At 45.0% G+C, this 12,683-nt stretch overlaps 1 long non-coding RNA gene across 2 annotated transcripts in view; it reads right to left on the bottom strand.

Annotated features, from left to right (window-relative positions):
* Positions 1-12,683, bottom strand: part of LOC310710040 — a 131,080-nt gene that overhangs the window by 13,991 nt on the left and 104,406 nt on the right. Inside the window, exons 4-6 of one of the 2 annotated variants that reach the window (XR_014527747.1) lie at positions 8,775-8,908; positions 5,675-7,042; positions 3,272-3,350 (exon numbers count right to left, since the gene is read on the bottom strand). This is a non-coding gene — a long non-coding RNA (uncharacterized lncRNA). Of the gene's footprint in view, positions 1-3,271; positions 3,351-5,674; positions 7,043-8,774; positions 8,909-9,424; positions 9,519-12,683 lie in introns of those variants that run through there. The other variant, XR_014527748.1, reaches the window with a different exon arrangement.

Here is a 12,683-nt window from a genome sequence, read left to right on the forward strand (position 1 = left end):
ATGAAAGCAGCAATCCCTCTTGCTGTTCTGGCTTCTGGGATAGCTGCGCAGCTTGCATTCGCTCCATAAGACGCACACACATTTCCTTCCCCTTACTTTTTAGGAGGGAAAAAGTGAGTCTTATAGAGCAAAAAATTCGGTAATTTACATTACTTATAAGTACCCCATGCCAACAGCAACATTCTCTGAGCAGCTCAGGAAATAAAACATTCTTTAAAAAGCATTCAGCAATACATTTTTTAAAAACCACTAAGATAAAAGAAGATATACTGTACAATACCTGTAAATTGCTGTTTGCATACCATTTGCTATTCTATGTGTTTTATTCATCATAGCCCAACAGCACAATCCAAGGCAAGTCTACACAGAGGCAAGTCTAATGGAGTTCAATGGGACTTCCTCCTGGGTCTGTGAGTATAGGATTATAGTCTTAGGTTAAATAGGGCTTTTGTGACTACCTACTGTAGCATTAATAACTGTTGTGGCACAAAAAAGGAATTTCCAGGACCCAGGGCTCATCTGTGAGTACATCTTTCCAAAAACAATGCAGCAAAACTCTCGGGAACTGATCCCAACAGAACTCTTGTCTCTAGTAGTGTTACTCCCTAATGGAAAGTCAGTGCCATCCAGTGGCTGGTGTGTTGCATTTGTTATGAAACCTGCCAGTTCAAATTTCAGGAGAGAGATCAGAGATGGGGTGACTACTCTAAGAGACTGTTAATGCAATAGGCAGCCTCAGGCAAACTGCAACCCCCTTTCAGTAACAGGGGGATAAGAATGTGATCTACATTACAGGTCTACCAGAACAGTTACTGAGATGAGGTATGGTAAAGCACTCAGAATATGAAAAAGGTACTGCAGAAGTGCTAAATATTACTAGCAAGTCTTCATGCTTTGTCATGAGGCCCAAGTTCCTGAATAATAAAATACAAAATGCTGAGAAAATATATTGGGCACTGCAGTGCACTTTCAATCTGAAAAATAGGTACTGCAAACTTTGCATTAGTGAGGAATGAGAACCTGGGTATGTGAACTCTGAAATAGCAAGGAGCCCTCAATGAAATTTCCTTGTGATAAAGATATACGAGACCTCTTGCTGAAAGGCCAGCCATCCTTATGTTAGCCAAATGACGAATGATTAAATGAACCTAATAGCACTGTGGCCATTTAAACAGGTGGAAGCAGCAAATCACTGTGTTTCAAATGCTCATGTTACATCAAAAAAACACATATTACAACTGATGTCTCACCATTTGCACCAGTGTTTATACAAGCAGGGTAAAAGGACTTTGTTTCACAAAGCATTTCAAAATGTTTCATCCCAATTCAGGACCTGCCCAATTCAGGCAGCCCATCTCTAATTAGGCAGGGTGATTTGGGGCAGCATTAATATGAATATACATCAATTGCATCCACACACAAACATATAAACTATATTGCTTATCTTCACCCCCCCCACCACATCCTTCCTTCTGCTTTCTCCACCTCTATATTTAGATTGTAAGCTTGTTGGGGCAGGGAACGATGTATTGCTTATAAAGGTAAAGGGACCCCTGACCATTAGGTCTAGTCGTGGCCGACTCTGGGGTTGCGGTGCTCATCTCGCTTTATTGGCTGAGGGAGCCAGTGTACAGCTTCCGGGTCATGTGGCCAGCATGACTAAGCTGCTTCTGGCGAACCAGAGCAGTGCACGGAAACGCCGTTTACCTTCCCACCGGAGCGGTACCTATTTATCTACTTGCACTTCGGCGTGCTTTTGAACTGCTAAGTTGGCAGGAGCAGGGACCGAGCAACAGGAGCTCACCCTGTTGCGGGGATTCGAACCGCCGACCTTCTTATCAGCAAGTCCTAGGCTCTGTGATTTAACCCACAGCACCACCTGCGTCCCTGTATTGCTTATAGTTCTCTGTTAAATATCATGTTCACTGATAGTTCTGAATAAACAGAAAGCAAACAAGCCATTTTTTAAAAAAAATTGTAAAGAGGAAACTCTAGTTTGATTTTTTGCTCAGGTAAGCTTAACTTTACCTTATTTACTAATGTGTCTTAACCCACTCCTCCAGTCCCATGGAACAGAAGATTTCAACAAAGGGTTCCTGCTACATTTGGTGCTGCACACCAGTTTGGACTTTTGTAGTCAAAATTGAGCCTCAGTGCCCTCTGGTTATTCCAAGGAGCTCTGGGACATAACCTCTTACTGTACTCTTACAAACATAGCAAGAAACCAGAGCAAGTCCTGCCTTTGTTAGAAACAGTACTGCACTCAATTACTGGAATGCAAGTAGAATAAAAAAGGCGACCTGCAGAAAGATGTCAATATTTTCCATATGAAGACAAAAGCTAATGAAAAATTACATAAGAAGATGGCTTATATAAGTCTGGTGATTTAGGATGCCACTCAAATCAATGGCTGCTTAGCCATTAACTTCAGCGAGACGTGAACTGTAACCTCAGGCTACGATGTTCCTTGACATTTAGATCCAAAATACAAAATGTTAAACCAGTATCTCTAGAAATGAAAGGAAACAGAACTGCAAAGAAATAAATAAATCTGCATCTAAGTTCCCAAACTAACTATGTATACGCCAATGAATGTTTCCATATTACAAGATGGGAATCATAAAGCCATCAAGCAATTGCACAGAGAAATTGCTAGGCTGAATTAGTATTAGAATAAATCTTGCATACTTTGTTAAACACAAGAGGGCAATAAAGAGACAGAAAAACTTCTTGGAAAAATACTTTTAACGTCTTAAAAATAAATCCCAAGCAAATGTTACATAACAGCAGACAGATATTTACACAACGGGATATGAAGCCCCAGCCATCCGATCTTGGTTAGTTGAAACCAGGAGTGATCCGACAAACCTATTTACCCAAATTTTCTGGGTATCTCCCACAAACCCCTGTGCCAGTATAAAAGAAAAGAGGCATGTAACATAATAGCCCCAGATCCAGAGATCATACTGTGTATAAACAGCTGTGCATAAGCTGCAAGATGTAAGATGTGAGGATTTCCTGCACTCACCACAAAACAGATGAGCAAGATATTCAGTTCAGATAGTGATCACCTGTTGGGGAAGGAGACACTGCCTTGAGTTAGTCTCCCAACCCCCCAGGTCAGCACTGTATGCACACTTTCAGGTGTTGGATGTGGGCTTTCCCCCTTGTGTTTGTGCTGGCCAGCAGCCCTAAGAGCAGTTCACACACAGATGGCTGTTTCCAAGTACAGACTTGGCACTCACACTTATCCAGACCTCTTAATACAAACCTGTCATTTTCAGATACGATGGTGCCAGATGTTGGAGAAGCTGAATAACAGGGTTGAAAGAGGCATTCTTACTGGAGACCTACAGCAAGAAAAGCAAAATAACATATTGCCTTGGGGTTTTTGGGGGAGAGGAGAAAGGTCGGAGGCAGTATTTGAATGAGTCCTCATTACGGTATACCGTAATTCACATACTCTGCTAATCAAATTCCCCAAGTGAAGAAATAACAGACTCTGAAATTGAACAGAGCTAGGCAACCGACTTCAACTTCCTTACCCATCTTCACATGCCCATCATCTAGTAAGTATAAGTACTTCCCACATATAAAGTATATGTTGTGACTGAACCATAAAGTGAGTTTGCTACTACTCCCAATCTTCTTATTCCAAACAAGCACAATGCAACTAACATAAGAAAGTGAATGTTTTGGATCTTGCCATTTAATGCCTATTAGATTGGAATGTGAAACCTTATTTTCCATTTCACTTTTCTTTTAAAATGACCACTGAGGTGCAGCTAGCTCTCCAGAATGAACTAAACAATAGGAACTGCCAATGGTAAAGAGGCTAAACCAAAACAGCACCCAGTCTCTCCAGAAAATACCTACACATGAAAATACTGTAATAAAAATAGGCAGTGGTTTGGATCAAGAGGAAGCAGGAAAATTGAGAATTAGCAAAAGTCACCCCCTTTCATACTGCACAAAAAAGTGCAATTTCTTTAAATATACATATGCTCCTGAGCTCCTTGGAGAAAGAGCTATAGTTCTGGGCCATGCCTCAAGCGGTAGAGCACATGCTATGCAGTCAGACTCATGGAATTGTAGAGTTGGAGGGGACCCAGAGGCAGTGGCGTAGCGTGGGGGGTGCAGGGGGGGCGGCCGCACCGGGCGCAACATCTGGGGGTTAGGGTTAGGGTGCGCAAATCCACGGGTTAGGGGGCGCAAATTACTTGCCTTGCCCCGGGTGCTGACAACCCACGCTACGCCACTGCCCAGAGGATCATGTAGTCCAACCCCTTGCAATGCAGGAATACACAGCCTGTTTATAAGGATGGTGTAAACTATATGTTGTACCACTGAGCTATAGCACACTTCACTGTTCCAACAATATTTTCTTAATTATATAATCTGTAATGACAATCAAAGTTCAGCTTGTTGCTAAATGTATTTTTCCCTTTCCCCATAGCACCATATGCTTCATTAACAGCCTCCACACTACCCAGCATTTACATCTACAAGAAGGAAATGTATCATAATCATGTTTAGCAAGAATTAATATTTTAATCAAGGGAGATATTAAGTACAATCCACTGGGAAACTTGTATGCAAGGCCTATTGAAATCAGGGCCACATATCATTGTGGTTTGGGCAGGAAAGGTTCCCAGCAGACAATGCTGTATGAAATTACAATAAGAGCAGAGCTCCGAGTGCTCTGGGTGCTACTAAGAAGAAAATCTATATTTTTGAAACAAATGAATTACTAACAGAAGGAAAATGTAGACACAGCAACAGAAAAGCCATAGTTCTGAAACTGTCATTAAAATCAATCAATTTCCCAATAAGTTTAATGAGCAAGACTTCTGCCCTATATTTTATTTTTGAGTTCTCTTTCCTTGCATATTTTAAAGCGTCAGGCTCCAACCTTTTTTGAGTCAGGGCCCATATTTAATCCCAATCTTCAACACTGGGTAAACTTACTATTATCCATCTAAATGGATCCATCTTTTTAGATCTTCCTTTCTCTCACTTGCTTCCTTTCTCACCCTGTCTGTCTTTTTATTTCCCTCTCCAGATGGTAGCTGCTAGAGGAAGAGACCCTAGGTGAGGCTCCAGGTTACATCCTACCAAATGAAAACCTATATGGCGTAGGCAAGTCCTATGCAGCTTCCCCAGCCATAGGCTTAAATGGCTGTTGTCTGTGGCTTAAGAAAAACTGAACATTGATGGTCCACAAGAATCACACAAACGACATAAACAAAATCTCAGCTGGGCCATCAGTCATCAAAAGGCTTCTGGCTGCCTTTCTTTGGTCCATTCTTCTCCTTTCCCTTCTACCACACCTTTCTTTATAGACAGCTGTTATTTGAGAGTCTACATATGACAAGAGAATTCTTACTCACCCTGAAAGGCAACTTCTGCTGTCAGAGCACCAAACAAATGAATAATTCAACACATAAGTCTCCAAAATGCCTTATTAGTTATGCATTAGCTATTATTCACAGGCATGTAATCCTGTCTTTCTTTTCCCTGGAAGCCTCATGGACCAAACAACCTTCTCTAAAAAATCCTCAGATATGAACTCCCAAACCTGTGCTCTTGTATAAGAACAATGGAAGATATCAGGTTAACATTATGGCAGCATTGATCCTATGTCTCCTAAGGCAAAGGCTGCAATCCCACTTACCTGGGAGTAAGCCTCACTGAATTCAGTAGTGTTACCTCCGAGCAGACCTGGTTAGAATTGTGAGGTTAGTATCTTCATCTCTTCCCATTATCAAGTGAAATGGAGATAAATTTTGATCCCAAATAAGTTTAGATTCAATCACTTCCAAAGTCCTTATTAGCACTCAAAAATAAAGGGAAGAGAAGAGCTAGCTGTTATTTCTAGAATGTCTCTGCCATATTCAGGTGTGCTGTAGATCAGTGGTAGAACACCTGTTTTAGTATGCAGAAGGTTTTAGGTTGAATCCCTGGCATCTCCAGGTGCGGCTGGGAAGGACTTCTGTCTGAAACTCTGGAAAGCTGCTGCCAGTCAGTGTAGGCAATACTTAGCTAAATGGACCTATGGTCTGACTCAGTAGAAATACAGCAGCTTCCTATATTCCTATCAAAATTCACGGATGCTGCAGTCATGGAACCAAGGCCATAGACCTGGACCTTTGTCACTTATTGGCCAAAGAGAGCAAACATCCCTATATTTTGTTAAAATATAACCTCAGTCAGTCACCAAGAAGCAAATGCTTTATCCAAGCATTCTGACGGAGTGGCCATTCTGTTTGTTCATATATAAACTTAGCCCTAGAAAATCCCTGGGTTTGCCAAGTAGAGTTAAATGATCTTATCTCCTGTATAAAGCAAAAAACTAGGATCCAACTGCAGGTGAGACTGGGGGTTGGTAGTATCTCCACCTCTTCTCCTTATCAACTTATGTTTTTGGTGCTCTGCTGAAGCCCTCCTTCTGATATTTCCTTGATCAGAGGAATAGCACTCAGCAGCAAGAGACAGGGCATTTTCAGTGGTGGCACCCCAGCTATGGAACACCTTCCTTAGAGAAGCTTGCCTAGCACCAACTTTACAATAATGTTGGCACTAGGCAACAATGTATTTAACACTTGATTGGGAGCCGCCCAGAGTGGCTGGGGAAACTCAGCCAGATGGGTGGGGTATAAATAATAAATTATTATAATATTATTATTATTACCCAGCTGTTTTAATCTGCTAGAAGTCAATTTTTAAAGTGTTTTATTCAGTTTTATTTTTGTTAAAATTATTTATTGTATACAGTTCAGAAATGAAATAAAAGATGTCTGGCAGATTGAAAATGTTTCAGGTAACACAAGCAGAAGGGACCTAGGGAAGGAACTTCAAGTGCAACCTCTTGCTCAAGGTGGGATCCAACTACGGCCTTCCTGGCAGGATAGGCTGCCCAGTCTCTGCTTAAACATGAGCGCCTGCTGCTTCCCAGGGTCAGCCTGTTCCTCTGTGCCAAATATCTCCTACTTCTTCTAATCTTTAGCTGGGGTCTGCTTCCCTGATATTTTCACCCTGCCCTCTGGAGCAAGAGAGAATAAGAAATAAATAATTAGTACATTTGGATGAGCAGGAAGACCTTGAAGCTTGGCTGGCAAGTAGCCAGTTGACACAAGCGTGTTCAGAAACAGCTAAATTGCAACATAAAAATAAAACAGGAGGGAGAAAGAGAAAGGAAATGCTCCCTGGATCTTGCGGGAATAGCTTCATAAGGATTTGTTATGACTAGAACTATCAGATATCCTTGATTCTTTTAAAGATGTCATGTATTTGAAATTTGTTCCCTAACTCCATATTTTCAGAGCATAGTCCTGGAATCTGAGGGTCAGAATGTCCCAGGCTTTATCTGGCCCAGTAGTTAATTTTCAGGATGAGCGGGAGAGGGCTGGTAGTGACTCAGTGTGTGATGGAAAGACACTCTGGCCATACCAAGAGGCACTCTAGTCTTACATGCATTGCCAGGAATTGAAAACAAGATGGAGATAAAGGCTGAAGTCCTGCACGCTTAATTGGGAGTCAGCCCCAATGAACTGCCGTAAATAGACCTTCTTTCCGAATAAACGTGACTAGGGTCAGTTGGCATACCACCGTTTCTGGATAAACTCAAGCCTTACAGGGCCAGTGTGAGACAGTAACACACTACTGGCTTCTGACAAGAGACATACAAGTCCTGGTATCTGCTCAGCCAAGATGCCACTGGATGGCCTTGGGCAAGTCACTCTCTCTCAGAGAAGATAAATGTGGTGTGCATGCTATGACTGCTTATAATAGGGGCAGCCTTTTAAACACCCAGGGCCCTAGTTGTGCAGATGAGGGAATTTTAGCGGATGCAACTTGCAACCCACTGCGCACCTCACCTCACCACAGTACTGATGGGGCTAAGCTCCATCTCCCCAAATCTCTCTGTCAAAAAACACAAGATCCCCAAAGTTAGTGTTGTCAGCTGACAGGGTAGAGATCATGTGTGGTCTTTTGAAACCTCTGAAGCAAGAGCAAAGACACAGCCACTAGGCTGTCCTTTCCATTCCTTCAGCGTTTCCTATCCAGCTGCCTTAACAAGCAGGAGTTGATCTTGCCCTAAAGCAGGCAGAGGGGAAAGGTGGGTGACAGGGGCTAGTGGTGGAACAGGGCAGGTGGCACAGAACTGCAGATTCCTTCACTTTTAAAGTGACAGGCAATAAAGAGCTAAGAGCTGACAACGCCCCCCTCTTTAATTCAAAAGATGATCATTTCATGCACAGCCTCAAAGCATTTTGGCTTAAAATCCAAACTCTGCAGTAAAACAAACAGAACAGAGCGCACTACACTGAGTCACTGACAATCTGCTGCCCCTTCAGTGCATCTTCAGCTTTATTATGTTGGAAGGCACCCCTGGCCCTCCCTACCTTACCAGCTGAAAATAAAAGAAGATGCACACCAAAAAGTGCCCATACTGGAGAAACACGACTCTACAGGAAGCTGCCTTAGACCAAATCACACCAATGGTCCATTTAGCCCCCTACTGTCTACTCTGAACGGCAGTGGCATCTCCAGGGTTTGAGGCAGGAGACATTCCCAGCACTGAGAACAGCAGCAGGCCAGAACAACCGGCTCGCCTGCCCTTTGCCAGCCCAGAATCTCCAACAGGGAAGAAGCTTTGGGGTATCCGAGGAGCAGCACTTGTCCGAGGAGCGACCCTCAAAAGCGCGCGGTACCAAGGCTGCTTGACAACAGCCTCCAGCCCCAGCTGTAGCTCCTCCTTTCGGGATACTCACCCCAGCCAGCCTGGGAGCCTCCTCCGTCTTCCTCTTCCTTCTGCTTCCGAGGCTCCTCCCTCTGGATGTTTCATGTAAACAACATCTAGGCTATATTTACAATCGCTTGACTGGAAGGGAGCAGCGCCAGGATTCTTAAGCAAAATAAGAGTGCGCAACGTTTTTAAAAAAGCTACCCAGGCACCCGCCCTCGGGGGGCTCACTAGCCATGCGCCCCCCCCCGCCACCTCCACAATCGCAGCGCAAGAGGAGGTCTCCCCTCCGCAGGGTAGAAAAATTCGCCTCGTTCTAAACATCCGCTCCGTCAAAGGGTTTGGGGAGAAGATGGGACCCCACCCCTACCCACCTCCCCGTCCCTCGGGGGTGGGGAAGAAACCCCAAAGCAAAGCAAAACATTCGCTCCCGTACCCGAAAAGTGCGCCTGCGGTAGGCGTGCCTGACGGTTAGAGCAGAATAATTAGCCAGCTGTTAGGGAGACCCGCTTGTAAACAAAACCCAGCGTCTCCAGCGGCGTGCAGCCACGGGCGATCGCGGATAGGAAGGGAAAACAAGGGGGAAGGGAACCCGAATCTGACCCGCTACTCCTCCCCTCAGACCCCGCACCCTCGAGAAACACCCCTCCCCTCTTCGCCGTAGAAACATGCACCAACCTCGGCAGCTGGGCTTTCCAGGAGAGTCTGAAATGTGAATGGAGACCTGGCAGCTCGGGAGTTGGGCTGCCTGGCTGCGATCCCCTGGAAAAACACACACGCCCGCCCGCCCCCTCCCTGATCCCGTCCAACCCCCGCTCCCCGCAAGCCTCTGCCTTCTGCCCACCCACCTTTCCAGCCGCGTTTTCTACCCCCTCTCTCTTTTTTTCTTTGTTCTTAGCGATCTTTGCATGAAGATTATCTAATGACGCAGCATAGACTCGCCACAACGTGACTGTCGCCATTTTTCTGTTTTTATTATATATCTCTCTCACTGCCATGTGATAGATTAAAAAAAAAAAAACACCACCGAGAAAGACACACACATACACACACACTTCCGGGTCTCATGACCAGAATGAAAGCAGCAAAACAAGAAAGGAAGGAGACAACTTCTGGGGAACATGTGGGCACCTTGTCTCGGTCCCTCTCCTATCCAAGCGGGAGTCTCAGCTGACAGAGCGGCAGCAAACACAGGGCGCATCGCTTCTAACCTGCACACCCGATCAGCTGGTGGCTAAAGTGTCCGACCAGGACCACACGACGCAGGGCAGGCGTCGCTTACCCCGGAGTCATTGACAGTTCAGATGGTATCAAAGCAAAATTGGCTTCGCTCCATCCTTGGCACCCGAAAGGGCTTTCTGCAACATGACATCTTGGGGAACCAACTCAAGGCATTTAATTCTACTTCCAAAATGCATTAAGGATACTAAACACTACCCCTTGGGTTTTGTTTGATTTCGGAAACTGCTGCTGTTTTGAAGCACAATGGTAAACAGCTTCTTTTCCTGCTTTTTAAAACATCAATAATAAGACGGAATGCCAGGGATTAAGGGTCAGTTTACATGTGTGTACACACACACACACACACACACACACACACACTGGTGGTGCCTCACAATTGGTATTCATGCTCAGAACCAAAGGTGTGAATTGACTGCATTGAAAAAGCATTCGGGTGCAGGTGACATACAGTTCTGTGGCTGTTTAATTTCTGGTGGCAGCTTTACACATGCAAATAAGGGCTGCAGCCTCCTTTACTATTTTAAATATTGGCATGAGCCATGAACTTTCATAGATCCAGTATTCACACAAAATAGCATAATGGTGTATGTTGGACCTTTGACAGTTCATATGGCATCTTCACTGTAAGCCCCTCAAACGTGCACAGCTTCAGTGGCTGCCTCCTCCTTCTTCTCCTGTGGAGAGGAAGGAGGGCCAAAGGAGCCCCTCACCAGTGGCAGTGGCAGCAGCAGGAGGAGGAGGAGCCAGTGGCCACTGAAATTTTGCTGCTGATGCATTCAGCTCCACCCCGGCTCCTCCCATTGCACGCACAACACCGTGCGAATAATGTCCCCCCCACCCCCGCCAATTGCCCTTGCAAGCTCTTGCCTCTGCGCTGGAAGGAGCTCAGAGAGAAGAAACACCATGGTGCATCTGAAGTTGCCGCCATCTTCCCCAGCTGCAACAAACATGTCGCTTCCTTATCAGTCTCTACAGCCACAGCAGGCACTGCAACCTTCCAACAGTTTGATTTTGCCCCCAAAGGAGAACTCCTACATTGTCTCCCGAGGCAGACGAATGCCAACATGCCATTACATTTTATAAAACAAAATATAAAAGCTCAGGTGGTGTAAATAAAGCAATAAAAGTTCAGGCAGCATATAACAGCAGTGTGAACAGCACCATTAGAACGGAAACCTTCCATTAAAACAGGAATGCAGAGCCTCTGGACCAGGGGTCAAATGCAGCCTTCCTGGCCTGTCTAACCTGTGTTCAGGATTCTCCCCAAGCCACATCCCTCACTGGCCTGGAATGTGTCCTTGAATTCTCCTAACGCTTTTTGCTTGCCTATAGGTTCCATCTGCACTATATATTTGAAGCAGTATAACACTACTTTAAACAGTCATCACCTCCCCTCAAGGATCCTGGCTATTGTAATTTGTCAAGGGTCCTAGGAGTTGTTAGGAGACAATTTGCCTCACAGAGCTTCAATTCCAAAAGCTCTCTGGGAAGAACAATTGATTGTTAAACCACTCTTGTCATAGAGAGGCAGAGAGGGACTGAATACGGAAAGTAGCCTATTGTAGGAACCTAACATTCACATTGGGATGCGGGTAGCGCTGTGGTCTAAACCACAGAGCCTAGGGCTTGCCGATCAGTGGTTCAAATTCCCGCAATGGAGTGAGCTCCCGTTGTTCAGTCCCAGCTCCTGCCCACCTAGCAGTTCGAAAGCATGTCAAGTGCAAGTAGATAAATAGGTACCACTCCGGCTGGAAGGTAAACATGATCTGGAAGCTGTCGGTGGACAAGCACAGGCTCCCTCGGCCTATAGAGTGAGATGAGCACGCAACCCCAGAGTCGTCCAGCCCTGACCACCACTATTATGCAGGCTGCAGAAGGTTGTCCAGAAGGAAGTGCAGCCCTATGACTGAGAAAGGTTCAACCAGCATAGCCCACAGCACACTTTGACCTCTCAGACATCCCTCATGAGAGCCAGTGTGGTGTAGTGGTTAAGAGCGGTAGTCACGTAATCTGGGGAACCGGGTTCGCGTCTCCGCTCCTCCACATGCAGCTGCTGGGTGACCTTGGGCCAGTCACACTTCTATGAAGTCTCTCAGCCCCACTCACCTCACAGAGTGTTTGTTGTGGGGGAGGAAGGGAAAGGAGAATGTTAGCCGCTTTGAGACTCCTTAAAGGGAGTGAAAGGCGGGATATCAAATCCAAACTCTTCTTCTCTTCTTCTTCTTCTTCTCATGGGATATTTCTCCCAGGTTTCTTGTGCTGCAGAAATGAACAGTTCCATGATTCTCCAAGTGGTAAGAAACTCAAAGCAGTGCTCAGATTTATTACTATTTTATGAAGCATCCTTTTGTGAAGAGAGTGTGAGAATCTCTCTACTGCTAATACACACACAGCCTAAAGAGGACGAGTATGTATGCCAAGCATGCTCAAGTAGCCACAAAATGTGGAGTGAAATTCCACAGATTTGTACTTGTACTTAGCTTACAGTATTTTGTTCATTTATTCAATTTCTATACCACTCTGTAGTGCAGCAATAAAACTGCTAGCACATTTGCAAAGCTAAGCAGGGTCCAGTATGCTTTCAGCTTGGAAAGGGGGCCACATGTTGAGATTCCTGCATTGCAGAGGGTTGGACCACATGACCCTCGGGGATCCCTTCCAACTCTACAATCACAGAACAGTTTATAATATAAAA

This window comes from Podarcis liolepis (genome assembly GCF_965112155.1).
Source record: "Podarcis liolepis genome assembly, chromosome: 6".
NCBI lineage: Eukaryota > Metazoa > Chordata > Lepidosauria > Squamata > Lacertidae > Podarcis > Podarcis liolepis.